The following is a 27,863-nucleotide window of genomic DNA, read 5'->3' on the forward strand; positions in this document are numbered from 1 at the left end:
ATACTAACTGAGCCACAAACTAGAGTAGACAAGGATAGCTGTCATCTAGCTATTATTCATAGGCAGTGTACCAACCGCATCTGCAGCTAACAAGTCAGTGACATAAATGCACAACGGTCACCCTGGCATATCACGAGTGGAGCTTGATATCTCAACAGAGAAAGCATCCATTCTATTATATGATGGGTGACGAGTGTCTTTCCTGAAGACACTGTTTGCACTCCTAAGTGTGCAAGTAAAATACAGGTGGATCGATGCAAGTGTGACTAAGTTGTTTAGGTACCTTCTCGTTGATTTCTTTTTGACACCATCATAAAAAACAATTGCGCTTTTTCAAGGTGTTTTATGATTTCTTTTTAGGTTGCTAAAGTATCATATATTACCACTTGCAAATACCATGCCTGAGTTTCGTGATGATGCGCGATATGTTTTATGAAAGCTTGGCATGGACTACAACAGCATCCATGCATGTGTCAATGATTGGTACTATTTCAAGGAGAATACGAGACTATAGAGACATGTCCAAAGTGTGGTGTTCACAGGTATTAACAGGACTTGGAAGGGAAAACCATTCCTCAAAAAGTTCTTAGACACTTTTCGCCTATCCCCTCACATGTTTCGTACCTCCGGCATGGCAAGCTTGATAACGTGGTATGCACAAAATAGATCCAAAAATGGAGACCAACGAATATTAGCGGATTCACATGCACACAGTCACATTGACTTTAACTTTCCAAGCTTTTCCCGAGAGTGAAGGAATCTTCGGCTTGAGATTGCTATGGATAGCATGAACCCATTCGGTATATGCTCAACTTCTTACAGTGTATGCCAAAAAAGAAGAGGATGTGTGCTCCAAGGGCGAGCTATAAATACTCGCCATCCAAAAGCTCATCCCGCAAGAAAGGAGCATCGAATGGACTTTGCAAAAAAAAAAAAAAAACAAATACACATCAACCCACCATGCAATAATGCATTTTAATTAAAATTAGTAACTATGGACAAGAAAGATGAGTGACTAATTAGGCCGCCGCGTGCATACAATCGATCGATCAATGTAGTGAGACTGTGTCTCTCTACATATCGAGTCTCTAGACCGATGGGATCATGGTTTGTAATGGAGCAATGCAAAGAAAACAAAATACAACTGTTAGAAACATGATTGTCAGTACAAGGAATATTGCAAAAAAATAAGCGAGAAGAACAAAAGAAAAACTTACAATGTCCTCCCTCCAGATAAGTCATGTGGCTGCCACTTCCAAGATGATGATCCTATCTCTAGTCGTGCCCTCGCTACCTCGCACTTTGTCTCCAACATCCTGGAGAATCTGTAGCCTTCTCCTTGAGTCAGTGCCAATCATCTGCATCTAGCCACTCGGGCTTTGAGGCCCCACTCTTAAGTGCCTTATGTGTGTCCAATCGTCTGTGTGATATGTATGCATGCATGCACTCCATCATCCAGCTTGTGGAGAACCTATCTGCTGCGGTGGGTATCAGAAACTCCTCATGCAAGGATGCTATTATGTAGTCCTTCCTCCCCTCCGATATGTTCTTCCAATGATCCAAGACATTGTGCCGAAAAACTTGTTGGCACAACTCTCTTATACAAGCCATCACACAACTCCCCTCATCATTCATGATGATGGCTCGTGTCCTATCATCTACAAGGTATCCATACCCCTTTGGGGTATGTCTAAGATGTGTCATCTCCCACCTGCGAACATGCTCTTGGGCATATCTAGGAGACCCCTGTACATCTGGTGTACCTATGGGGGTGGTATCTCTTGGAGTAGTACCCATAAGGGTGCAACCTGTGGATGGTTGAGGAGTTACTGGAGTAGACATCCCCACAGGTGTGACAAATCCCATAGGTGATGCAACTCCAGCAGAACAACAAGACGGAGATACTGCGTCAGTACCTCCCCAACAACCACCTGAGCCACACTCTCTCAAACTTGCACAAGAGCGAGGAATAGCACCTATATCTCAAGCCGACCACGGGCTCACTACATCCACATCACCACATCATCCCCCAGAACCTGAGAGAGGAATTTTGATGCCAAGTGCTTAAAAATAGCTAAAAATTACGAATATCAAGGGAAAAATATTTAACATCAAAGGCGGCGGCTCGATCTAGGACGATTTTAAGCGTCAAAGTGCTCTAAAGGCACCCGAGCGACAGTTGTTGATTTTTCATAATTTTTCAGACTATTGTGCAGGCTGTCAAGAGTTACCGGCCAATGCGGGATGTCAAACCGGACGCCCAGGATTTTTCAGAGCTCAATTCGGAGTCCGGACGAGGAAATGGCCACAAAGTGGGCAAGATTTGAAAAGGTGGACATAAGTTTGGCCAAAGGAGTGGTGACCTTTGGGGCTAGGGGCATTTTATGCCAACATTTAACTCAACATGAAATCGTGGAGAGAGAGAGAAGGAAGAAAACGTGATCACGGAGGGCGCCGAAATTTGCGCTTGGAGGATGGAGGAGGATCATGCTGCCTGCAAACAACCACACCAATTGATCATTGCCCCTCATTCCCCTCTGCCTGCTGGTCATATCGTCGTGCTTTGCTCCTCCGATGGTGGTCTCTATGAAGATCTCTAATTTCAGTCTTTCTCTCTCCTCCCTCTCTCTCTTCTAAGGGCAGATTCATGTGGTGAAGAAGAAGAAGAAGAATGGATGACGGATGCTTGTCCAATGAAGATCGGATTGCTCCGTGGTTCAAGAGGAATGAAGATTGCTGATTGTGGACTATTATGAGCATTAATGGTTGCTGGAAATCAGTCCTGAGACATGGCAAATAAAAACCCGCAACCCGCAAATAACGGTAATTTTATTTTTACAAAAGAAATTGATGTTTTATGCAATTTGCTTCATGAATATTTGTTCCCATGGGATGATTATGCATTATGATGTTGCTTGCTATGAGTTTGATCAGTTTATGCTCAGAAAATCAAAAAATCATAAGTGTTGTGACTGAAATTAATGGTGTAAAACCCGTAAAACACGCGAAATATGGGGAAATTGGGTGTTTTTGATATATAAATGGAAAATATAATAAGACACACCAACTAAATTTGTGTTTTTGCTGCAAATGAACCTAAGGGCTACAGCCCACAACTCATTTTGTATTTTCAGTTATTTAATATTTAAAAAAACAAGAAAAATAGGGAAAAATGGATTTTGAGTGCCAAAAATTAAGGGAAAATAAGAACCATGTTTGTGTATGTATGGGGGGTCTGAAGTATGAGGTTTAGCCTCAGTTCAGCCCTACCTTTATGTTTTAGTGAGTTTTTATTACTTTTCATACACTAAAAACATGGAAATGAACCCTAAACCGATCAATAATGCACAATCTAAACGGGTGAGGGGGTAGAGTGTATAAAAGGTGTTTAAATGCTGAATGAAATGATGAAAGGCTTGCTGGTTTTTTATGCATACCATTTAGGTTGGTCGATAATTAAAAAAATTAAGAACCTAGTAGCACGAGGTCTCCTCGGTGCTAGGTTCATGCAACGCCGCATACGAGTGATAGTCAAATTCATTGAAAGAATGCTTTTGCACTAGCACAAATGCTAGATTTTCTTTGTTTGAGCACATGGACATTCACAATTTGCATGAAGCATAAAATGATAAAAGGTATCAGACAATACCTCCTGGATGCATAGCACTTATATTCTCTAGATCGTGGCCAACATTGAGTGAGTAAGGTTGTTCCAAGCTGTAGGCTAGACGTGGGTCTAAGGGGAAAGTAAAGTGAGGTATGGTACATTCCTGGATATGATCAATTGGTACCTTGAGTGGAAATATGTGTGAAATGTTATACATATTTAGCGACGCATCGAGGGGCCAATCCCCAAGATGTAGGAAAGTCACAGTGAGGTAGCGGCAGTTAGCCATGGGAGGACCTCCTATGTTTGTACTTCGTGCTATTTGGCAATGTGTTGGGACTCCCTCTGAGGAGTGTTAATTAGGTTAGAGTTGGACTACAAGACGTGATACAAATGCAAAATGTTTAGGAAGGCAAGGTATGATGTATGTATCATCCACGCTCCTGGCCGCGAGGCTGTGGGGTTGTTGAGCGCATGATAGAGGTCTAGCTAGTGCATGAGCCGGTGCTAGCCCGTTTTAGGTCCCATCAGTGGTACATCTTCCGGAAGCCACTTATAAGTGGTGGTTTTTGGATCCAGGGTTTCTAGGGACCAAAAGGAAGTTGGTTTATGTCCTCTGACAAGGACCGTCAAGCCCAAATCCAGAAAGCAGAACGTGCTGAGAGGGCTAGATGGCGGTTAGAGATTGTAAGCCGTTATTCTCCTCAAAGGAGTAGTCCAGTACGTATACGAAGCGGTGGTCTTAGTCACTTAACTACTCCACCTATTCCATTAGGTACAGGAGGAAGTGTAAGATCTTCCTCTTCTCTATCAAGTCTACCCACTTCAAGTGGAGGTGTGAATTCATCATTTCAAGCTCCTATTGCTAATCCGATTGTCACCATGGCATAGCCTATTGCGATTCCTGCAGGGACGCCGGATTTACCAGCCTTAGGAGTTCCCTTGCCCTTTTTTCCATTTCTAATTTCAATCTTCTTTTTGAAGCATTTTTTAGAATTGTGACATTTTTTACCACAATACCAGCACTCTTTACTATCACTAGAGTTCTATTGCCTATTAGAATATGCAACTTTCCCTCTTTGACTCCTCCTTTCTTGTGATGATACTCCTCTATTTTGTTATGCATCATAACATTGACCACGACTACCGCCATGGCCTCTGCCATGATCTCTACCTCTCCTAATAGAGAAAAATGCCTACTCATACTTATTTTTACTTTGAGAAGAAGAGGAATTCAAGCCAAGGTCCTTCTCCTCATGGAGGTAGGGAGATATATTCGTTTATGGATTGCTTTGGGGATATAACCAGATGGCAATTGCAGAAGAAGACAAGTTGAAAACAACTTTTATTACGGTCTTTGGTACTTTTGCGTACCATGTGATGGCCTTTGATTTATGCAATGCACCTGGATCGTGGCAACGAACAGCAGACAAGACCTTTGGTGACATCTTCCCAGATGAGTTGAAATTATTTATTGATGACCTGGGGGCAGCCACTGTAAGGGAAAGGATGTTGATTATTTTAAGAAAGTGCTTTGAGCATTGCAGACAATTTTGTATCGCTCTTAACCCACGGAAGTGTATCTTTGGAGTACCTTATGGGCTATTACTGGGCCATGTGGTCAGTTCAGTAGGGATAGCAACTGACCCTGAAAAGATCAAGGTCATAGTTGCTATGAGTCCCCCATGTACTCCAAAAGAGGTTCATAGCTTTTTGTCGTCGATAGGGTACTATTGAAGGTTTATCAATGCCTTGGCAGAAAGAACGTTGCCATTAATGAATTTATTATCCTATAACTGTCTATTTGCATGGAGTGATGCTTCCAAAGTATCATTTGAAGATGTGAAGCAGGAGCTAGTAAAAGCACCCGTTTTAAAAGCACCTAAAAGAGGCAAGGTGTTCTACATATTTTCAGCAGGCACCATGCATAGTATCAGCTGTTGTTTAGTCCAAATTTGGGAAGAAAAGTGTATCATCTGATAGCTTTTGCTAGTCGAAAATTGTGCATTTCGGAGATCAATTATACCTACATGGAGAAGTTGTGTCTTGCGATGGTCTTTGGGACTAAGAAATTCAGGCACTACATCCTCTATGAAAAGGTAGTATTCTATACGAAGGCGGAAGGGCTTAGATTGCTTATGAACAAGCTACAGCCGCCTGATCATCTGGGAAAGTGGTTAATCACTTTGTAGGAGTTTGATTATGAGATTAAGAGTAAGCCACCGAGGTTGCAAGGGATTGTGGAATGCCTTGTGGATTTTGGGGAGCCGAAGGAGATTTTGGCAAAAGGAAGTGACATTGAGGAAATGTTTAAAATTGATACAGCTTCTATCCCATCTTGGTATGCTGCCATTACACATTATCTATCAATAGGAGAGACGGGAGCTGGTTTGTCAAAGTCTGAAAAGAGGAAAATCAAACAGCAAGCTTTGAAGTTTTCTTTGATCGCAGGGACACTATATCGGCAAGGTGTTGATGATATCTACCGCCGATGTGTGATGCCTGACGAGGTTCCTTTTATCTTGGAGGAGTGTCATGACTCTGCATGTGGAGGGCACTTTGCGGGACGGTTGACGGTGTAGAAAGCGTTAAGAGCTGGATATTGGTGGCCGTCCATCTTCCAAGATTCTTTTGAGTATGTGAAGCGATGTGATACCTGTCAAAGGATCTATCAAAGGCCTGACAGTAGAGAAAATAGGAAACGCCCACTTACGCCTATCATGGCTATCCTTCCATTTGAGAAGTGGGGCATTGATTTTGTGGGTCCTATTACCCCGTCGTCTACTACCCAGAAGAGGTATATTATAGTAGCCATTGATTATTTTACAAAATGGTCAGAAGCGCGGGTGATGAGGCAGGACAATGCAAAAGAGACTGCAAGTTTCCTTTTAGAGCAGATAATTTGCCACTTTGGTCCACCAAGGGAATCAGTGTCGGACCGCGGAACCCATTTCCTGAACAAAGTGATTAAAAGCTTGACAAAGGCTTGGCAAATCAAGCACAATAAAATGACTCCTTATAATCCACAAGCAAATGGTCAAGTTGAAAGTACTAATAAGCAGCTTGTGGGGATCTTGTCTAAGATAGTCTCTAAGAAGAAATGAGACTGGGACAAGAAGCTGTATGTGGTAGTATGGGCGTATAATACCACGTTCAAGCGAGCTACCGGCCATACTCCATTTAAATTGGTTTATGGAGAAGAGTGTGTGTTACCCCTTGAGATTGAGTTGCCAACCATACGGTTTGCAATTAACCATTCTTTGGGAGATAAGGATTCCCTTTTTGAACATTTCACGACTATAGCCCACTTGAATGAGTTGAAGTTGCAGAGCTTATTACACCAGGAGGTAGCTAAGTGTCGGATGAAGCAGTTGCATGACCTTAGAGCGAAGAAATATACCTTCAAAAAATGGCAATTAGTCCTCTATTATGATGCGCGTAGGAAGCTGTTTCCAAGGAAGCTGGAACCTAAATGGGACGGCCCCTACAAGATAGTTAGGTTAGGGAAGAATAGGTCTACGGCCCTATTAGGTGATCTACAGGGAGTAGAGTTTAAAAATAAGGTTAATCTTAATAAGATTAAACCTTATTATTTCTAAGTATGCTAATACAAAAGAAAATGCATTGCAGGTCCATGCTAAGGAATGATTTGAGACCTGCAAAAGAGCTTAAAGTCGGTTGATGGGTCGGTTAATTCCATATTTGGAGCACCCATATCTGGAGCAAAGATACCATTAGGGGAAACTCATCTGGTGGAGCAAAAGATACAAAGTGATTGAGCAAGAAGACGGAATCTTTGTGTGGGAGATTAAAGTCTTCTGCCATCACTACTTATGGCTGTTGACGAGTATCCCTCTTGAGTTCAATGAAGAGGGTGGGATGGAGCCGTCAGTTTATCCTCTCAATATGCTAAACTTTGATTACCATAATTACGAGTGTATGTGTCATCCACGCTCCTGGCCGCAAGGCCGTGGGGTTGTTGAGTGCATGATAGAGGTCCGGCTAGTGCATGAGCCAGTGCTGGCCCGTTTTAGGTCCCATCAGAACCAATCCCTCCATCCGTCCTAAGTTTGGAGCATGACCTCATCTACTAGAAACCGAAGCATGAGAGTGCACCAAAGTAGATCTAACAGAACAGCCTGATGGTGTTCGAGAGACATCTTCTGGTTTGCCATATCTTTGAATCGAGCCATCTGATCTAGAGATATACATGTAAAGATATCATGTAGCTCCTCATCGCTCATCCCTCGATTAATCGTGCGGATCCAAATATCCACAAAGGTCACTTGCACATGCAAAAATTGATGTTAGCATAATCAATATAAATCAAGCAAAGCACGTTAATATAAATCTTTTAAAAATGATCTTACTTAAAATGCATATCTTATGTATCCTTATAAGCGATTCATCAATGAATTGAGTAGGTGGATGTTCCAAGTATAACGAACCCTATGGTCCCATGTCACTCTCATGACACAACTCTGCATACACTGGAAGGTCAATAGAAAGGACACCACAAAGGGATGAGTCCACCTCATTCTCAAATAATTCTTGGTCTCCTATCTTTTCATCATTGTTATCCAATTCTAGCTCCTCTACATGCTCCAAGATTTTGATGGCCTCCATCCCTTTGCAATATTGACTCCTCTATTTGCATACTATCCTCATCTATGCTGGAAACATTGCTTTCATCATATACTCTCACACTTCGGGAAGCTGAAGGTACAACATACCACCATCGAGGTTGTTGGGAGTTTGGATAGAAAAATACATATCCAAAATCGTGTACAAGAGAGATTTAACTTTTGTGACACATATACCATGTCGTAATAAAATTAAAAAAAACATGAGTTCATGCACATGTTCACAATGGGCCGGAAATAGAAACGTGTTGCGCAAATCCATCCATCTTTTTTTGGAATCTATTTTGAGAAATCCAGATGGACCTTGTCAAATTATTGCCCCAGCTCCTTCAAGTACCACTTTGAACCACTGCACATCAAATAGAATCATGCAGTAGCTACAGTAATCCACCATAATAATACTTTGCAAGTTTCCAAAATACTCCATCTCATCTATAATGGTGTTTGGATGCATTGCGCATCATCGGCTCTCTTGCTTGAACTTTACCATGATACCACAATCCATTGTGGAGCGGATTTTGTCAATACGCTCCACATGGAAATTCCATCCACATGACCATGCCACACTGTATATTTTGTATTGTACATTAAAACAATTAATTAGTTGTGACATATAAAATCTAGATATGACAAATCCTAAACACATCATCACCTTTGGACTACATCCCCTCGAGAATTCACATTCCTCAGTTGAGACCTCTACCCCTTGATACTACATCGAAATTCAGATCACGGTTCTTCCCAATCTTTCCTGGCTTGCTCGTATCTAGTGAGCCACATCTCCATGGAGGAATGGTGCAACATACAAAAATGATTCACTTTCTCCTCCATTGTAGCATCCATCCTTTTTTCTACCCCATTTCCAACCACCACGTCTCTGATCTTCCTTCAGCGACCATAGAATACTATTGTTTGAATCCACTGTTGGTAGCCAATGTGAAATATGCACTAACGCTTCCGACACCAACCAACCTTCAACCATGCTACCTTCTATCCGAGCTCATTGTCACACAAAGCCTTTTAGGGTTTTCATGAAGCACTCCAAAAAGAATATCCATTGCATATGGACAAGTCCTGAAATCTCCACTTCCTCTACAAGATACACCATGAGATGGGTTTGTATTGTCAACATGCTGGTGGGGAGGTACTTCTCAAAGAGATAGACAGTCTCCACTACTCCCTACCTTGCTAATTTAATAGAGGATGTCTTGATCTCCTTTTGTGAGATCCATTGAACTAAATTTGAAAACCTATAAATTGCCCTGTATATTTTTGTAGTAAGGCATCCCGCGATCGCAATCGGTAGTACAAACTACCACAAATGAAGAAGCATTACGAACAATGACTAGACTCCAAATAGTAAAATACGCAGGTCACTTACAATCCATTAGTAGTACAAACCTGACATATCTTATGCCAATCATGGGATTTTAGCCCTGATAGTTAATCGTCTTTAGAAAACGTAGACATGAGAGAATGCATCATACCCGTCAGAGTGTAGATAGACTTGATAATTTGCTTTACAATGCTCTCTCCTTTAGTGGACAAAACCCAAGGAGCATGCGGTAGTTGCAAGAAACCATCAGCAATCGACTACAGCCAAATCGCCTCCATCTTGCCTGCCTCCTTCGAAACCATTCATACCCCTGTAGTGTCTTTCTTTCGTGTGATGTTATCCCATAGTAAGGTGCCCACATTCTTGAAAATATGCATGGGATCCAACAAGTGGTTGATCTATAAGTGGGTCCAATACGGCAACTTATAAAAAACTGAGAACCTTCACCTTCCATTTGGATGTGACTCCATGTGGACCATTTTTAGCTCGTACTAGCTTTGGGCATTCATTCATGTTGGAGATCATCCAAGGAAACCTTCCCTCAGTTCATGACCCTCCAGCAAGAAAGTGGTGTGCCCTTGATATACCATCTTCTTCATGGTTCGTGACCTTTGGGAGTTTAGCTGTGGCCCACACAATGGACATGCATGATAACCTGAGCTATGATAGATATTACCAATGAGAACAGAAGCATACTTACCTGAGCACTCCCCGAATCCCAAAAATTCATGCATGTTCCACATGGAAATGGCTCGTATATTGGCAGACCGTCGACCGTCATGCTTGCTCATATCTTCCACGATGACCCCCTCCTCCCACAAAATCTTAATCTCATTGACTAATGGACGAAGATACACATGCATATTCTTGAATTTGTAGTAGCTAAGAATGAGCAAGCTAAGGATGAGGTATCCTTTCTTCGTAGAAACCAAGTGTGAATTCCACTCTATTGCCAAGTATGTGATCTTCCAGGACTGTTTTAAGGTTTGTGACAGTCTCAAGATCCAATTGTAACTTGTAATCGGGCTACTTGCCCCTTTTCTTCCCTTCTTGTTTCTTATCTTGAGATGGATCCTCCATAGCATGCTCAGGTATGGCTTTTTCAGCCTCTTTTTGTTGCGCCAATTTACCTTGTGTTATGCATTTAGATGGGCCTAAAGAGGAAGGACCAGTAGTGTCCTCATCTCCTCTTCTCTTTTCTTCCATAATAGCTTCTTGATTATGAATCTTAGCCAAATGAGCATAGGCTGAAAATGAAATCATTGGTGCACTCCATCCTGTTCTCCCTCATATACTCTGACTTGCATCAACCTATTCAGACTTTGTTGTCTTTCCTTTTTCCATGCAATCTAATGCCTGCATCCAAACATGAGATTTTTCTTCAGCCATGCCTCCTTTACAAGCTTCATCAGTACTTTCAATTCTCAACCCATATGTGGCTACATCTATGGCAACAAATGTTATCCTTGCAGCCATATCTTCCAACCTCTTCTGCATGCCACCATTTCCAAAATTTGGCTCTATTGGAAGACCAATTTCGGTTGCATGTATTTTTCCATCTTTCCAAAAGACTAAACTTTTTGCTTCTACTTCACGGTAGGCTGTACAATCTCACTTTTCATGATGTAAAACTATCACACCCCGAATGCATCTCCTCTTGTATCCTTCTCTATATGGCCTTTGCCTGACCCTTCTCTTCTACCTTGACATCCAATTTTTCAACCTTTGCATTGATTTCTATCAAATTCAGCCTCAAATCATGCATGCCCTTGATTAATTCATCCACAGCATCACCTTTCAGAGTCGGACCAATAGGTATAGCCGGCTATTCTGCCATAGCCACAAGGGTTGTACCCCATCTTAATTCCATCCGCTCTCTCTTTACCAACATATGCATTAACTCAGTTACATTAGGCCAATTTGATTTCAGCCCCATTTCAAAAGAGGCATCTTCTAAACAATCAGTTAGCTTCTCCTGCAAGATCTACAGCCTTCAAAAACAAATCAATTTTCTGACTCTCTAGTGATTGCTACTCATCAACATCCAACTACACATACCGACTTTCAAATTCACGAAGCAAAGTTGTAGCGACTACAACCCTTTATTGGTATTTTCAATCCAATTTGTAAATGTCTTTTTAGTTACCAATCCTCCATCTTCCAAGAAAAACTCTTCTCTCAAAGCTTTCTTAAAAGCTGCCAAATCTCAGCATCTCTTCTATGTAACTCATCAATCTGATAATGCAATGCATGCATGGCTCCATGCATACTGTGGTACCCCATGAAACAACATATTTTCTTCATACAACCGGATGAAGGCCGAAACATTTTGACCTTTAAATTTCTTCAACTCCTATCCCACTTCCACCTGCAATGCATTCATATCTAAGTAATCAATTCTTTCTGCTTCCTACCAAGTTTGCATCTATTGTTGTAACAATTGTTGCTATGTTGTTGTTGCTGGAACAAAGCAATCGCATGTGTAAAGCATCACCACTACTTGAACTTGCAAAATCCCCCATCTTTATACACCTGTTGCTGCCGACTTCCAGGTCAGGTTCACTATTGTCGAAGCATTTGGGGTCAAAAGTCTACTATGGGGGTAAGAGAGAGTAGGGTGAAGGGAGATTTAGGGAGAGGAGTAGATGAAGGAGAAGAGGTTTAAAGAAATAGAAGATGTAGAAGAATACTCATGGAGGTGAAGCTTGTCTATTTATTTTTGCATCCTAAGAAGATAAATCTCTTGTAGACAAAAAAAAAGATACATAAAACAATAGCTTCCTCTTTGCTGCTGCTCAGATTGCCAATCTGATGCTTTTGTTGGCTCTAAAGGGGGGAAATTTTCTAGGACACCTGCCCGGAATTCTCCCAAATCACTCCTTCTCCCTATTTGAGGTGATTTTCACTGCCTGAAAAGTGTGATCGCCCCCAAAAATGGTTGAAAGCCACTTGATTTTTTAAAAAAAACATGTCATCCTATTCTAGAAGTTGTCTATAGCTTTTGGATATTTACAAGAACTAATATCAAAAATAGGCTAAACTTGTCCAAAAATCCAGTATTTTTGAGCCATCCACACTATGGACACTCACACCAATGACTAATTTGGAATTGGCTCTCTAGATCAATAAGAAATCTGAATGACAATGCACTCTAGAGTTTTTCACATTATGTGTGCATAGCAGCACGACAATGTGCTATTTTTAAAGATTTTAAGCGACAAGTTGAGAAGCAATTTGATTGTTCTATCTCTTATTTGAGATCTAATAGTGGAGGTGAGTATGCCTCCAATGAGTTTGATAGATTCTTGGCAAAGAATGGCATTCTTGGATAGCTTACTTGTAGTTATATTCCACAATAGAATGGATTCACAGAAAGGAAAAATTGGGTTCTTATGGAGATTGCTAGAGCAATGCTAGATGAGAAGCACATGCCACTTTATTATTGGGCTGAAGCTATAATAATAACTATGTATGTGGTGAATCACACTCCTACAATAGGGATTCATGACATGACACCTTACCAAAAATTATATGGACATAAGCTAGATATCATCCATCTTAAAGTCTTTGGTGGCATTTCATATGTACACATTCTAGATGAGAAGAGGAAAAACTTAGAGGCACAAAAATGTACATTTATTAGCTATGCTCAGGAGTAGAAAGCTTAAAAATGCTTTAATTTGTTGTATAGTTCCTTTATTTATATTTCCCAATTATCCAAATCATGTATCTACTGCTACTTCGTAGCATAGTACTACTATGTTTGGACCTACAGGTGATGTATCTCTGAGTGTTCCTTAGACTAGCAGGTTATGTAGTCATGCATCACCATCCACTGATAGTGCTATGTTGATAATAGCATACCCAATCAAGGAAAGCTGCATAGAATGACCCTCTCAACCATCTTTTTTACCTCTAAATAGCATTTATTAAGAACATCGTGTTGTATTAAGTGATAAGATAATGGGGAAAAGCTATCCCCATACTCTCCAATTTTTGTTCATGTATATTTTCAATGATTACTATTCAAAATTATCATTAGATGCATGGAAAAATAGCCCTAGCCAAGGCTATCTACAATTCTTTTATTTGTGTTATGTGAAAGCTCCCATGGAGAGAGATTTGATGGACACTTGCTTAGTTTGCAAACTTACAATTTCCCCCATCAGATCATACTTGAAACTCTCTAGAGTTAGAAGCATGGGGCATTTTAGATTGAGAGACATTTTATTGATTGACGTGTGAGTCAAAAATCTCAACTTCAACACATTACACTCTTGCAATGGAAGACCTCTTACTTTCATAGTACTTTCGAATGGCTTTGGCTACTATTTTGGTGGGTAGATGTTGACACACATGCATGTACTTCTTCATACTACCAAGGAAATGGTCCCTACTATGAGATGCACCATTAGATCTCACAATATGATAAAAGTTACACACCTAGTGCATATATCTATCTAAAAGGTTTTTGGCAAATTGTCACTCTATCCCTAGTGACTTTTTTAAATGCTAGGACCTGACTTTGCATTAGGCTAATCAAAGGGAAAAGCGTTGGCTATCTTTGAGAACTAGGGAATCAATGTCCTCATATTCTTGAATACTACAATGTACATGGAGATAACAAGTGATCAATGATCATTGCTCCATGAGAGTGGAATTTTGAGCCAAGAAAATGTCAAAAATGTGCTAAATTTTGTCATTTTAAAGTGGAAATGTGATCCCATTGGAAGTGGTAGATATATATCTAACCTTTTTAGGTGGATGTAAAAGACAAATTTCAAAAGTGCTTTAAAAAACAAACCTTGCAACGGTTGTGGATTTTTAATAATTTCTCTAAATAGCAAGTTCAATGAAAACAATTGCCAAGCAATGTAGGAGTTGCAAATGGAGAAGAGAGCTTCAACATACATCATATAACTGATCATAACAGGGTTTTCCTCCTATTGTTTTCTCACAATCACTACCCTCTGCTTCAAAAATGGTGGCCTGATAAGAGATCTACATTTCTAGTTTTTCTCTCTCCTCCCTTTCTCTCGTTTTATGGGATGTTCTTGTGGGAATGATCAAGAGAAGATCGGGATGAGATATGGCTACCCGCAGATGAGGATGAGATGGTGATGATGCTGAGATGCGATGATGACCATTGATGATTAGAACCCAAATTTGGACCAATCAACTGTGGCTATTTATGCAACTATAAAAATATAAAAAGGAAGAAATCCTAGTAAGTCTCAATTTTCATAGTAAATTGGTTCTTTTGTAAATCTAATCTTGGAAATGATGTGCAAATGGTATGAAATTTGATATGAGAGTAGTATGTGATGTATTTGGGTGTTATCATAAATAAACTTCAAAAATTGACATGATGTTAATGAGAAATTAATTGTCCAAAACATAAAAAATACACAAAATAAAGTATGTTTGATAATAATTGATAGAAACAATGGAAATAAATGTTGTATGTAGATGGAATTGTGTGTATTGGTTGCCATGGTTGATCTTTGTTGCGCTATGATTAAAATTTACAGAATGATGTGTATTTATAATAGAAATAATTAAGGAAAATAGTAAAATTTTTAGGAAAAATATTTTTTAAATCTATGAAAATGGAAAAACATAGTAGAACATGTTTAGATATATGGTGGGCTATAGGGCACAAGGTTAGCCTCAGTCTACATCCATTTATATGTTAAAGTGGCTATTTAGGGGATGTTTCTATGGGGGGATTGCGTATAACATAAAGCACACTCCACATAATGAATAAATGTCAAATGAGGACTGAAATGCCAAGTTTTTGCATAAAGAAGAATTAATGATTGTGCATTGAAGTGAAGTATTTAGGCCTCATTGAATATATATAGGAACGAAAGCATGGGATAGCTTGATTCTGTCTCCTCAATTGCACCATTGCATTGGAAAAAGTATGAAAAGAATGTCTTTACACAACACATGGTTGGTTCTTATTTGAATTTTTTTTGAGTGCGCTAAGACATTCCACACTGAATGTGCATTAAACATGGCATCAATGATAAACTCTTGGATGCATAGCTCCTGTCTTCTGGTGCATAATTGACCTATGATTGAGTGAAAGAGGTTTCCTTTGCTATAAGCAAGATTGGTTATCTTGGAGGACAATTCTGTGAGGAAATAATTCCATCTCTTGGATTGTGCAATATCAAAAAAGTGGACTATGTTTCATTATGGTTTATGTGTAAGATGGCACATCTTGAGGCTAATCCTTGGGGTGTTGGAGAGACATAAGAGGCACAGCATTCAACTAGGGATGCCCTGGGTGTGTGTAGATCGAGCTGAGGTAGTAACCTCTATGTATGGAAGTTCCCCATACTTGGAGTCGGGATCGGAAAAACATTGGATTATAGTTTGAAACTCATGTCTACAAATACAATATTTAGATACATTAGTTCCTAACATCCAAATACTCCTGGCCGCGAGGCCAGGTTGGATTGTTTGGAGAGTGTAGGAGCTCGGCTAGAGCCTTAGAGCTAGTGTTGAGCATGTTTTTGGTCTCAACAGGTGGTGTGTTTGTTGTGCTGAGAGCTACTAATAAGTGGCAATTTCTAAACCTTAGATAATAAGGACCTAGTTAGTTACTGTATGCCAAAAAGTATCGAGATAGATCCAATATGTCCTAATAGAAACCATCAAGTTGAAATTCAACATCAAGAAAGAGCTAAAAGGGAAAGACAGATAGTAGAGATTCTTAGGAGGTATTCTCCTAAGCATAGTAGTCCAATATCACTAAGAGCGAGAGGTCTTATTGACCCAATTAATATCCCAGTTAGTCCATTATGGGGAGAAGGAAGCTCTAGGATTTCCCTTTTTCCAAAATGTCAGTCTACTTGAAATGGGAGCATAATCCCTTGATACAAACCCCTAGAGCAAACCTAGTCATTATTATGGCACAACCAATTGCGATACCTGTAGGAATAGTGGATTTGCCAGCCTTTGGTTTTTCTCTATCCATTTTTAATGGGTTAGTAGAGGAGGATGCGGAACTCCATATTAGTGAGCTCCAAAAGTTAATGTTTAATTGTCGGATTTAGAATGAAGGATCTTATGATGTTCTTAAATATGACTTTGAAAGGAAGAGTTGCATTGTGGTATCATGGCAAAGTCAAAACCATAACTACGATATATCTATTTTATATAGCCTTATAAAAATATTTTACCCTTGAGAGATGTGGTTAATATTTACTACATGTTTTGAATATAATACGTCAAGAGTATCATAAGAATGCTTGAGCTTATGCCAAGAAATTGAAGGAGATGTTTTGCAAATTGCAAGTCTCTATTCCCATTTCTCTTGCTACCTAACTACAATACTTCCTACATGGATTGGATTTCAAGATCCAAGTGCAATTGAGTAGTGTTCCTCTTGCTAATATAGATACTTCATTACACAAGCGAAGGAGATAGAATTGCAATTACAAGCGGCCTATGCATCTAGGGAAAATCTCTGTTCAAGTCTAGGTCCTTACAAAAATTTGGTATTAGCTATATCTAATGGAGGTCAAGGTGCGATAATTTCACCCATAACAAACCCTAATGCAAGGGGAGACATCATGCAAAATATACCTATGTTGCCAACCCCTCCTAATGCTACTATACCAATGGCTAGCCAAATGGGCCCATTAAATAGTGGAAGCCAAATGATGAATCTTAATGTAATGCCAACTAATCAACCACCAATACCTAACTAGGTGATTAAGCCATTAGGATGCCAAGCAGATGATTATGATTATATGAGTCTAGTGCATCAAATGTTCTTTGGGAAGTCAAGGACATGATGAAGTATTATATTGACATGATATCAGAATAGTATGGACAAATAGTCATAGACATAAACTTCTTGAAGAAGTAGGAAAACTTAATAGGAAGGCGATGCCCTAAAGAGAGTGGTCCATCAAGATTTGGTTGTAAGTGGTGTGGTGGTCAGCAGCTCTTGTGGAATGTCTCTTGTGGAACTGAGATATATATGGGAAGTCATGACATATGGTCAATACATGTTGGAGTAGGGTTAGCTCACTCGATCAAGATAGTCAACAACCTCAGCTAATGAAACATTGTTCAAATTATATGAATCCTTGAGGGGAGGGCCCTAAGCAAACCTTGCAAAGGGAAAATGCCACCCTAGAGGAAGTGCCCAGTGGGGTTAGTCTAGTAGAGGTGCTTTCAATTGATGGGAACATAGCCTCTAATAATGTAAGAGTGATCACTAGGGGCCAGAAAATGAAAGAGGTTCATAATGATGACCCAAGTAATAAGTAAAGCTAACCATAACCCTATCATGGTTGACAAGAAGGTTGTAGATGCCAATACCCGGGCAAGTCCTCTTAAATATGAAGGTGTCCTATAGGAGTCAGTTGTTAAGAGCAAGCATAAGTCAAAAGCAAAGGAGATTGAAAGGTTGTCTGTAATGTTCCCATTACTTAATTATTTTAATGTGCATATACATTCCAAATAAAATTGATTTGTGTTGCACATTTTCAAAAAAAGAAAAAAAATAGCTCTAATCATGAAATTGACTCTCATTATGAAGATAATTATTATTTTTAATGAGGTATTATATGCTAGTTCATGGAAGAAAGACTTGGAAGACCCTCCCAAGACTAGCTTATTAAAACTATGTTTGTAGTATAGAACAACAAAAAAGAACTAGCCTAGTGGATAGTCACTTGGCAGTTAAGTGCACTTGGGTGACAACATTGCCAGGATGGTGGGTGACCTCTCGGGAAGTTTTTCCTACAAGCTAGTGGGAGCTTCTTGCGCACACCCAACGGTGCCAAAATGAAGCCTTCGTAGCCCATTGCCAAGTATGCCAAAGCCAAGGTGCCAAGGTCTATGCCTTGGTCACTAACTTAGTCACCGCCTTAGTCATAAGCCTTGGAGTGACGACGCGTGATGATGCGCTACGCAGTGCTCACCCATTTATTTGTAAATTTCTATCTTTGCGCTACAAAAATAGAGCTCCCTATCTGATGTCATCAATGATGTCATAAAAAATGCTAAAATAAATTGTTCTCTCTTTGTCATCGATGATGTCATCAAAAAACACTAAAAAAGCAAGTGTCCTCTCTTTTACCCCCTTGCAAAACTATAAATTGAGGACTTGGGGATGACTAGGAAGGGGGACAAGAGCAATCTTGATGAGGATGAGACGATGATCAACGACAAGGAGGAGACTCTATTCCATGAGAGGAAGAGACATCATTCCATTCAACCCAAGGAAAGGGATACGCAAAAGGTCTCTCATCTTCTTCTACTCTAATCCGAGAAGAGAAGACACTGAAGAACATTTTCCTATTCTATCAATCCGGTTAGAAGTCATACCTCTACGCTTGTCCCTATTCCATCTACTAGAGAGAGAGAAGTATTGCTCTCCACGAGGCAAGAAGAACCATCCACGAGGTCTACATCATTGAATCCGACAATAACCATCATTATCATCAAGAGTCTTACACCCTTACCAACCAGTATTACTACTGTGTTCTTCCTCTTCTACGAATCATACTTCTGTCATGGCCCCGAAGAAAATGAATTCAAAAGCAAAAATCACAAATGACCCTACTAATGTGGAAGCAACAGTTGAGAGTCACTAACGGAGCTACATGCACATATAACAACCGTTTACCAATTTCCATACCATAGGTTTTTTCTAAAAATTTCTATTTGAATTTAATAGAAATAAGATAAGTCTCTTAAGAAATACTGCAATCTTAGAGTATTCACTTGGTAAATTATTAGAACATCTTATAGGTTAGAAATTGTTAAGGAAACTACAAAATTCTAGAACTTAGGAGAAATCATGAGGAATTTTTCAAGATGGATTTTTAAAGAATGAACACCAAAGAAATTAGTCAAGGATATAGTTTAATCTAGAAGCTTTGATAGAATATTTTAAGACCAAAAATATCTCTAAGTTAAAGAAACTGACTTAGGACTAAGAAACTTGGTTACAAGAATAAACCTTAAACTAAGAAGTTAGAGACCCCAAAATCTAGACACGCTTAGTTAAATTCCAAGGGGAAGAGTTCATTATGTGAAATTCAAGTATTGATTGCTACTAGATTAATCATCACTTGAAAGTTACATGATTGATTGAAGTCATAATTGCTTGAAGACATCAACCTTGTTTGTGATTTTCTAGATTAGATCCTGATTGAATTGAGTATTGCAACATATATAAATTGAGGAGCCCTATATCTCCCCCAAGGATAGGTGTTGAATCTCCATACCAAGAGGGGATGTTTTTACTACTGCAGAAGCATGGAGGACCGACTCTGATGATGAGAGGTCTCCCAACAGGGATCATATTAACTAAGGGATAGTTAAGGTGCCAGGGGGGCTCTGGCTAGTAAATCCTTTACGCACCTAGGAACTACTTGGTTTCCTATGTGGCCCAAGTTCTACTTGGGACACCTAAAAACACTAGCTATAGATGGACTTGATCTTGGTGACGTGCAGATGCACCGGATGAGGCAACACGTGCAATTGTAATTTTTTTCTTGTATGGGCAAGAGAACACACATTATGAAACATACTCAATGAATTTGTTTTATTCTAATTGTATGTGCATGAGAAAAAGTACGAAAATGAACAACTATGCATAAAAGGATTCGTTTCAATTAATGAAGCTATTTTTATATGTTTCATATAATGTGTTAGGCAATTAGATAACTAAGAACTTCCATAGAGAGAAGCAGGTACGAGGAATCCACTCCTATGGTAGGGTGTTCTCGGTTAGCCGAGAGGTTTCCAGAAACCAAACGCTAGGAAGAAACTCTAGGAAGGGCTGATTCACTGACTTACCTAGGGTTTGGTCTCAAAACCCGAACTATAAATTATCTTAGGGGAAAGATACGGTGGCTGTACTAGAGCACTGCAAGGGATTTCATAAATCCTTAGTCTACTAGAAAAAAGTGTTGTACTCCATGAATCAAGGGTAATGGTAGCCGCTCCTTCTGAACAAGAAGCCTCCTGAAGGACACCTCTAGATGTGAGCTAGTTGTTGATAGGTGACTGTTAAGTCAATTAGAAACCTTCAGGTTGGTCTTCCATGGGTTATAGAGTCGGAGAAAATCTGATCATTGTGGTTAGAGTATAGGTGGCAATGGGTGGATTGTAAACTCTTGGCGACTACTAAAATGTTACTCATCACGTAATAAAGGCGGGTACATTACAATTGGTATCAGAACCAAAAGAAATAAAAAACTTGGTAATTGTAGCCTAAGATATGAGTTGGTTTTCCCTTCCCTTGCTAATATGTGTTTTTATCCTACCCAGAAAGACGAAGATTGGGAGTTGTTCCTAGTCTTCCGAGCAATGCTTACATCAGCAATGCATTCTACAGATTATGGATGGAGAATGCAAGTAATGCAGATTTTGGATTGCATCTACGATCCTTCTTCACTATACTGGGAAAGACAGTGGATGATAAGTGGTGGATATTGTTATGTTGAAGCAAACCATCTTGCCTTCCTTCAGACCAATTTGAAGAGGATAAGATGGATGGAAAACCTCAAAGTCATAAATGTTTATTTATTCCATGAAGTCAACGTGAATTCAACTTTATTCACTAGAGACGGAGAGGTTAAATTAAACCGATATATTTACGAGGAAGCGTTAAAGGTCATCCCAACGGACCGAATAATAGTTATTGGTCGCTCTAAATGCCACAACTATGTCAAAGATGGACTTCTTGATATTCCTTTAAAGTACCAATTTTTAGATATTCATTCTTCAAAGCCCGATTATTACCCAATGGATATATCCAAATACCGTGCTTAGATTGTATTAGGGAAACTTTCTCTCCCAAATACCCAACCATCCCAAAATAAACCATGTATTTTTCCCCTACAACAAAAGAAATTATTTTGTCTATCCATTGAATATGAAATCGGTTACCATTCTAGCAATTAAGAATTATGAGTCACTAGATATATCTAAAATCCATGGTTAGATTCCTTAAGTTAATTTGAAAAACTCTATCATGATGTAACCTTCTCGGAAAATTTAACACAAATTATTTCTATCCTTCTGAAATGATTTCTCTTTTTGAAAGAATACGAGCAAATTGTATGATAACATTTGTAGAGATTATTAGAGAAAATCTTATGATACCACAGGAAGTTGTTCCTACTCTTAATGTTGTTGAGATCATTTTAACTCGTTGCCTCTCCGATTCAAACCCATTTGGAGAGAGAGGGAGATTCTTGATCAGGGTAGAGAGAGGAACAAGATGGTTGTTAACTTGGCTGTTTTAATGGAGGATTTAAAAATCTCATTTTTAGTCTTTCTCTCTCCTCCCTCTCTCTCCTACAAGGGGTACTTTTTGCATGTGAAGAAGAATGAAGTTTGGTTGGTGAATGCTCGTCTCTGGCATGGTACCGGATTGCTTTCAAATCGAAGGTGGGCTAAAGATGGCAATGTGGAGACGGGATGAGTATCAAATGGGCCCTAATTTGCAAACCTGCAACAAGTTTCAAAACCCGAAATAATAAAAAATACACGATAATGATATTTTTACAAAGAAAATGGCTCTTTTTTTGCATTTGATGAGGTTAGCAATGTTCATATGGGCTAAAAATTGATAGACATGTTTTTTGCTGTTGGTTTTAGCCTTTCATAATAAAAAAATTGAAAAATATACACTTAAAGTGTGGAAAATAAATGGAAAAAACCCGAAAAGCATGGTTTTTTGAGTAAAAATGGGGTTTTTGGGCTTAAAATTGGAAAAGTATGAAAAAAAACACCAATAAAATCTACATGTTTGTTGTTTAAGGACTCAAGAGCCATAGCTCTGAAACAATACTAAATTTCTTCCATTTTTATTGATAATAAATAAGGAAAAATAGGGAAAATACTCTTTAAAAGGGAGAAAAATAGGGAATGGATGAGGAAAATTATGGAAAATTATGGATGTGTCTATGAGTGTATAATGAGGATAAAGCATGAAGGTTTGCCATAGGTTATCCTTATTTACTTGTTTTTGTGAGTATTTACTACTTATTTCGTGCGAAATACACATGAAATTACCATTTTACCTATCACCGCAAGCAAAACTCTAAACGGTAGGGGAGGAGGGAAGTTTGAGTGCTGAAATATAATATAAAATTTGATGCATTTGCTGCATTATTCATATAGGATGACGTTGTGTTAAATAAAGGGAAGTATAGCACGAGTGTAAGGCTCGGTGTCTTCTCTCATCGCAGCAATTATGCGTTAGTGTATGGAAACATAAAAAGAATGGATTTTTCCAATGCACGAGGCTATTTTTCCAATTGTTTGAGAACTTAATCATATACACATTTGCATCAAGAATCGTTATATGGTATCAATTACAAGCTCTTGGATGCATGATACTTGGTTTCTTTAGGACTTGACCCATGTAGAGAGAGTGAGCAACCCGGCTGTAGGTCTAGACGATGGGTAAAAGGGGATGGATAAGTGCATTATTGGAACGTTAAACATATTGCCACTAAGAGGGGAGTTTGTTTCGAATGTGTCTATGTGTGGAAGCAGCGCATCGAGGGGTCAATCCCCAAGATGTAGGAGAGCTATAGTAGGGCCACGACAATCAGTGGGTGAGGTGCCCTTGTGTCTGTGATATGTGGCATTTATTGCCAATATATGTATAGTCTCCCTTTGAGGAGATGGGGAAAGGGAAAATTCGTTGGACTACAGACTATAAACGCGTAGTGATTAGTGTTTAAGATAGTGTATCCCTCGACAGACGTTCCTGGTCCGCGAGGCCGTGTGGTGGGCTTGTCTGTTGAGAGCATGAGGTCTGGCTAGTGCCTTAGCCAGTGTTGGCCCATTTTAGGTCCCATCATGTCCTCATCAGCACTATCTGTATCTGAATCTAAATCAGAGTCTTCAATTAGAATCTGAATCCAAAGAATCCTCATCCTTACTGGTGTTAGATCTGGAAGTACCAAGTCTCCTTTTCACTCTCATAGCAGCTCTAATCAATGTATCCAAAGTATCATTTTGACTCATCTCCACATTGGCAATGGGGTTCCTAATCTTACCCCTCAAGCCCTTCATAAAATAAGTGATCTGCATTTCCATTGAAGGTGTTATCATCTCAGCATCCAACTTATTCACAAATTCTTAAACCTCAAGGCATAGTCCTCCACCAACATTGTTTGATATTCTTAATCTTCCTAAGAATATCTCCCAAAGTTTTGTCCTCGTGGAACCTGCCCAAAAATGTTGTTTTTAAAGCATAATATTAATTGAAGACTACCATACCATAACTGGCAAACCAATACATGCCCTTTCCTTCTTTCCTTGGAAGGTAGTAGCAAACTATTGTTCTTTAACATGATTCCTATACATCTGGTTGAATCCACTAGTTGTCCACCTTGTCTTGAATTGTGCCATATGGTAGTTAGGATCCTCCTTTCTTTTGCCTAAAAATTTAGATGCTCAAACATTTGGATTAACTAACTGATTCAGATTCATTATGGTTTGCTTCTTAGGCTTCCTTTGAGGTAGAAAATGATTAAAACTCAAAACCCTCTGAGTTGGAATTCCAAAATTCCTCAACAAAATTTTTCTTCCTAGCACTATATGTTGTAGCCTCTCAAATGCCTGCCTAGGAGGAGTATCCTGCTGTTCAAAAGGTAATAGTGCCTCATCATCTGACAAATTTTGAGAGTCTATTGAAGTGGAAAGGGAATGATATGCTATTGAGGTACCTACAGAGGTACCCCCTTCCACAGAAGTCTGCCTTGCATCAATAAACTATTTGTCATCTAGGCTGCCCAAGCCTTCTAATTCACTCCTATCATTCAGCCCTACAACCTGTTGTTGTTGTGTCTTGCTAAGGCCTCCCTAATTTCCTAAGATCTGTTCCTGGTGAGGAGGATAGGGTTGGATAAATAAGGGTAATTGTCTAACATAAAGAGTACTGAAGTGGCAGGGGAATGACATGCTATTGAGGTACCTACAAAGGTACCCCCTTCCACAGAAGTCTACCTTGCATCAATCAACTACTTGTCATCTAGGCTGCCCAAGCCTTCTAATTCACTCCTATCATTCAGCCCTACTTGTTGTTGTGTCTTGCTAAGGCCTCCCTAATTTCCTACAATCTGTTCCTGGTGAGGAGGATAGGGTTGGATAAATAAGGGTAATTGTATAACATAAAGAGTGCCCATAGAAGGCACCTTATTCGGTCTCAACGCCATCAACATTCCAACCGCTTGATTTAATAACTCTTCATTCTAGGTCTGCACCTTAATTAAGAAATGAATTCAATGAAAACTGGCAAGGATTCCAATTTGGGATGAAGAACTTCAAATTGGAAGATGAAACTTGACTAATCTTCGTTAAATCCACAGCATTTGAAGAGATTGAATTCTTCAAAAATAAGAACTTCAAATTTTCCTCCTTCAAAGAACTTGACTGCAAGATGTGTCTTATGCAGAGATGATGTGATACTTGTAACTTGTAGAAGTGCGAAAAATTACCTCAAGATGCAAAAACGCCTTGAATTTTTGAAAATTTTTGCTACATTTTCCATTTAAAAAAAAACTATATCTCCTACATCTTCTTGGAAAAGATTGGCTTTCTCTTATCAATAAGTACATAACTGCTAGTACTGTCCTCATTCATAGGCTGTCCTTACAATTTCTTACTTCACTCAAACCATATCCCTTTCTTCCTTCCCACGCCTAAAGCTTGAATCATGAGAACTTTTCCCATGAAATTGGCTAGATCACCAAAATGTTTAAGGCATGCTCAACAAGAAAGCAAGGAATACATAAACACACCATCGGGCTAGAATAAAGAACATAAGCATAAACATATTCTCTGTACACACTTTAGCATCTATAACCAAAATTCTGTTATGATCCCATAATGCAGAAATAGATATTCATACACTTAAAGAACATGACTCAAACATTGAAGACATCTAATAGGGACCATAAAATCATAACGCTATTAATTCTTGTATATTAGAATCCAGACATTAACATCAGGAATACTCATGCCGCCTGCATGACAAAATTAGTGCCTGGCATATAGGTATTATGTCCCATGACATTTAAAGATGCAATTACATAGGCTAATCTCAAACCACTATATCCATATATGAAAATAAGAAACTAAAGTCACTAATGGAATTTGAGTCCTAGGGATTTGTGCCCCCTAACATTGCTTATGTATCTTTTTCTCATAGAAAACTACATCATGGTTGCAGATAACCTACCAAGCCTATGGATCCCATAGGTGATAGCTCACCTCACTAGCATTCCCATAACAAAGAAAGATGCATTTCATGGACTTATGATCCAACTTATTGTGCTCATCCTTGGAAACATGGCAGAATGCCTCATAACCAAAGATGTGCAAATGAGCATCATACGATAGAGGTTTCCCGGTCTGTACCTCCTCTACAACCTAGCAATCAATAGCAATGAAAGAGGGCCTATTAATCAAGTGCATGGCAATAGTAACTACCTCAATCCAAAAGTATTGCAGTAGGCCTGCCTGGCTAAGCATACTATGAAAACTCTCATGAATTTTATTGTTTATGAATTTAGCAATACCATTTTGGGAAGGGATATAAGGGGTGGTAACTTGATGCTTAATATCCTACTCATCGCAAGATTGCTCAAACAGTTTCAATACATACACATTTCCATTATTAGACCTTGGGAATTTTGGCCTATACCTAGATTAGTTCTCAATAAAGGCAAGCCAATGCTAAAAGGTAGACAAGACATCTAATTTTTACTTAATAGGGTAAGCCTAGACCTTGTGAGTAATCATCAATGAAGGTAACAAAGTAATTCACACCACCTAGCAATTCACAAGGCATGTGACCATATACATCTAAATGAAGAAGAGCCAAAGGCTCACTCACGTGCTTCATGCCATAATTTTTATGTGTATTATGTGTCGACCTACCATATAAACAATGACCACAAGGTTCAAAACACTTATAGTCTAGGGGTGGAAGATATTGCAAACTCATAAGCAATATCATTCCTTTCAAAGACATGTGCCCAAGGTGACGATACCAAAGAAATACATGTGGAAGGGTATCCACAACCAAAACATATTCAACTGACCCAAATACAAGCAAGGGATAGAGTATACTAGACTTAGCACCATGTGCAATAACAAGATTTCCATGAGTAATCTTCCATGAGAAATCATCAAAAGAGACAAAATAACTTGCATCATCCAATGTGTCAATTGAGATAAGGATCTTCATGAGAGCCGATGCATGATGTACATAATGATGTACGTGACGTACATGATGCTCAATACCCTACTCATTTTGAACTATTCAAAAGGTTTCAAGATATACTCATCCATATTATTAGACCTTAGGCATTTCAGCTTATACCCAAATTGGTTCTCAATAAGAGCAAGCCAATGCTGAAAGGTAGATAAGACATTCGATTTTTTCTTAATAGGATAATCCTTAACCTTATGTGAGTAATTTTGAATGAAGATGACAAAGTAATTCACACCACCTAGTGATGGCATATGCCCACTTACATCTAAATGAACAAGAGCCAAAGGCTCACCCATGCACTTTATGCCAGACTTTTTATGTGTACTATATGTTTTTCCACCATATAAACAATGATCCCAAGACTCAAAATACTTATAGTCTAGGGATGTAAGATATTGCAAACTCATAAGAATTATCATTCCTTACAAGTATATGTGCCCAAGGTGACGATGCCAAAGAGATACATGTGGAAGGGCATCCAGAACCATGGTCAACTAACCCAGATACAAGCAAGGGATAAAGTGTACTGGACTTAGCATCACGTGCAATAACAAGATTTTCATGAGTAATATTCCATGAGAAATCACTAAAAGAGACAAAATAACATGCATCATCCAATGTTCCAATAGAGATAAGGAACTTTATGGAGCAGGTACATGACATATCCTTTGAGATATTAGCACATAGAGCCATATAGAAGGTGTCCCATGACTCACATAGAGAATTAATCAAAAATAAAGGATGCAGTGGATCTTTGAACTCAATTTTCTATGAAGCTAGATGGCTGATGATAGAGTGAAACCCATTGAAATGTGCAAAAATACAAGTCCTTTCCTTCATGCAAAGCTCCATCAATCATTTCATCCAATACATTTGAGATGCAAAACTCTACTTGTCATCAAGATCTTTAATCTATATCCAAAGCTCATATGTAGTCATATTGTTAATCTCACAACATTGTATCAAACCTACTTAGAGAGTGATGAAATGATTGTGGAC

The sequence above is a fragment of the Lygodium microphyllum genome, chromosome 11 (genome assembly GCF_053477565.2).
Source record: "Lygodium microphyllum isolate KBCC chromosome 11, Lygodium_microphyllum_v1.1.10, whole genome shotgun sequence".
In the NCBI taxonomy this organism is placed as follows: domain Eukaryota; kingdom Viridiplantae; phylum Streptophyta; class Polypodiopsida; order Schizaeales; family Lygodiaceae; genus Lygodium; species Lygodium microphyllum.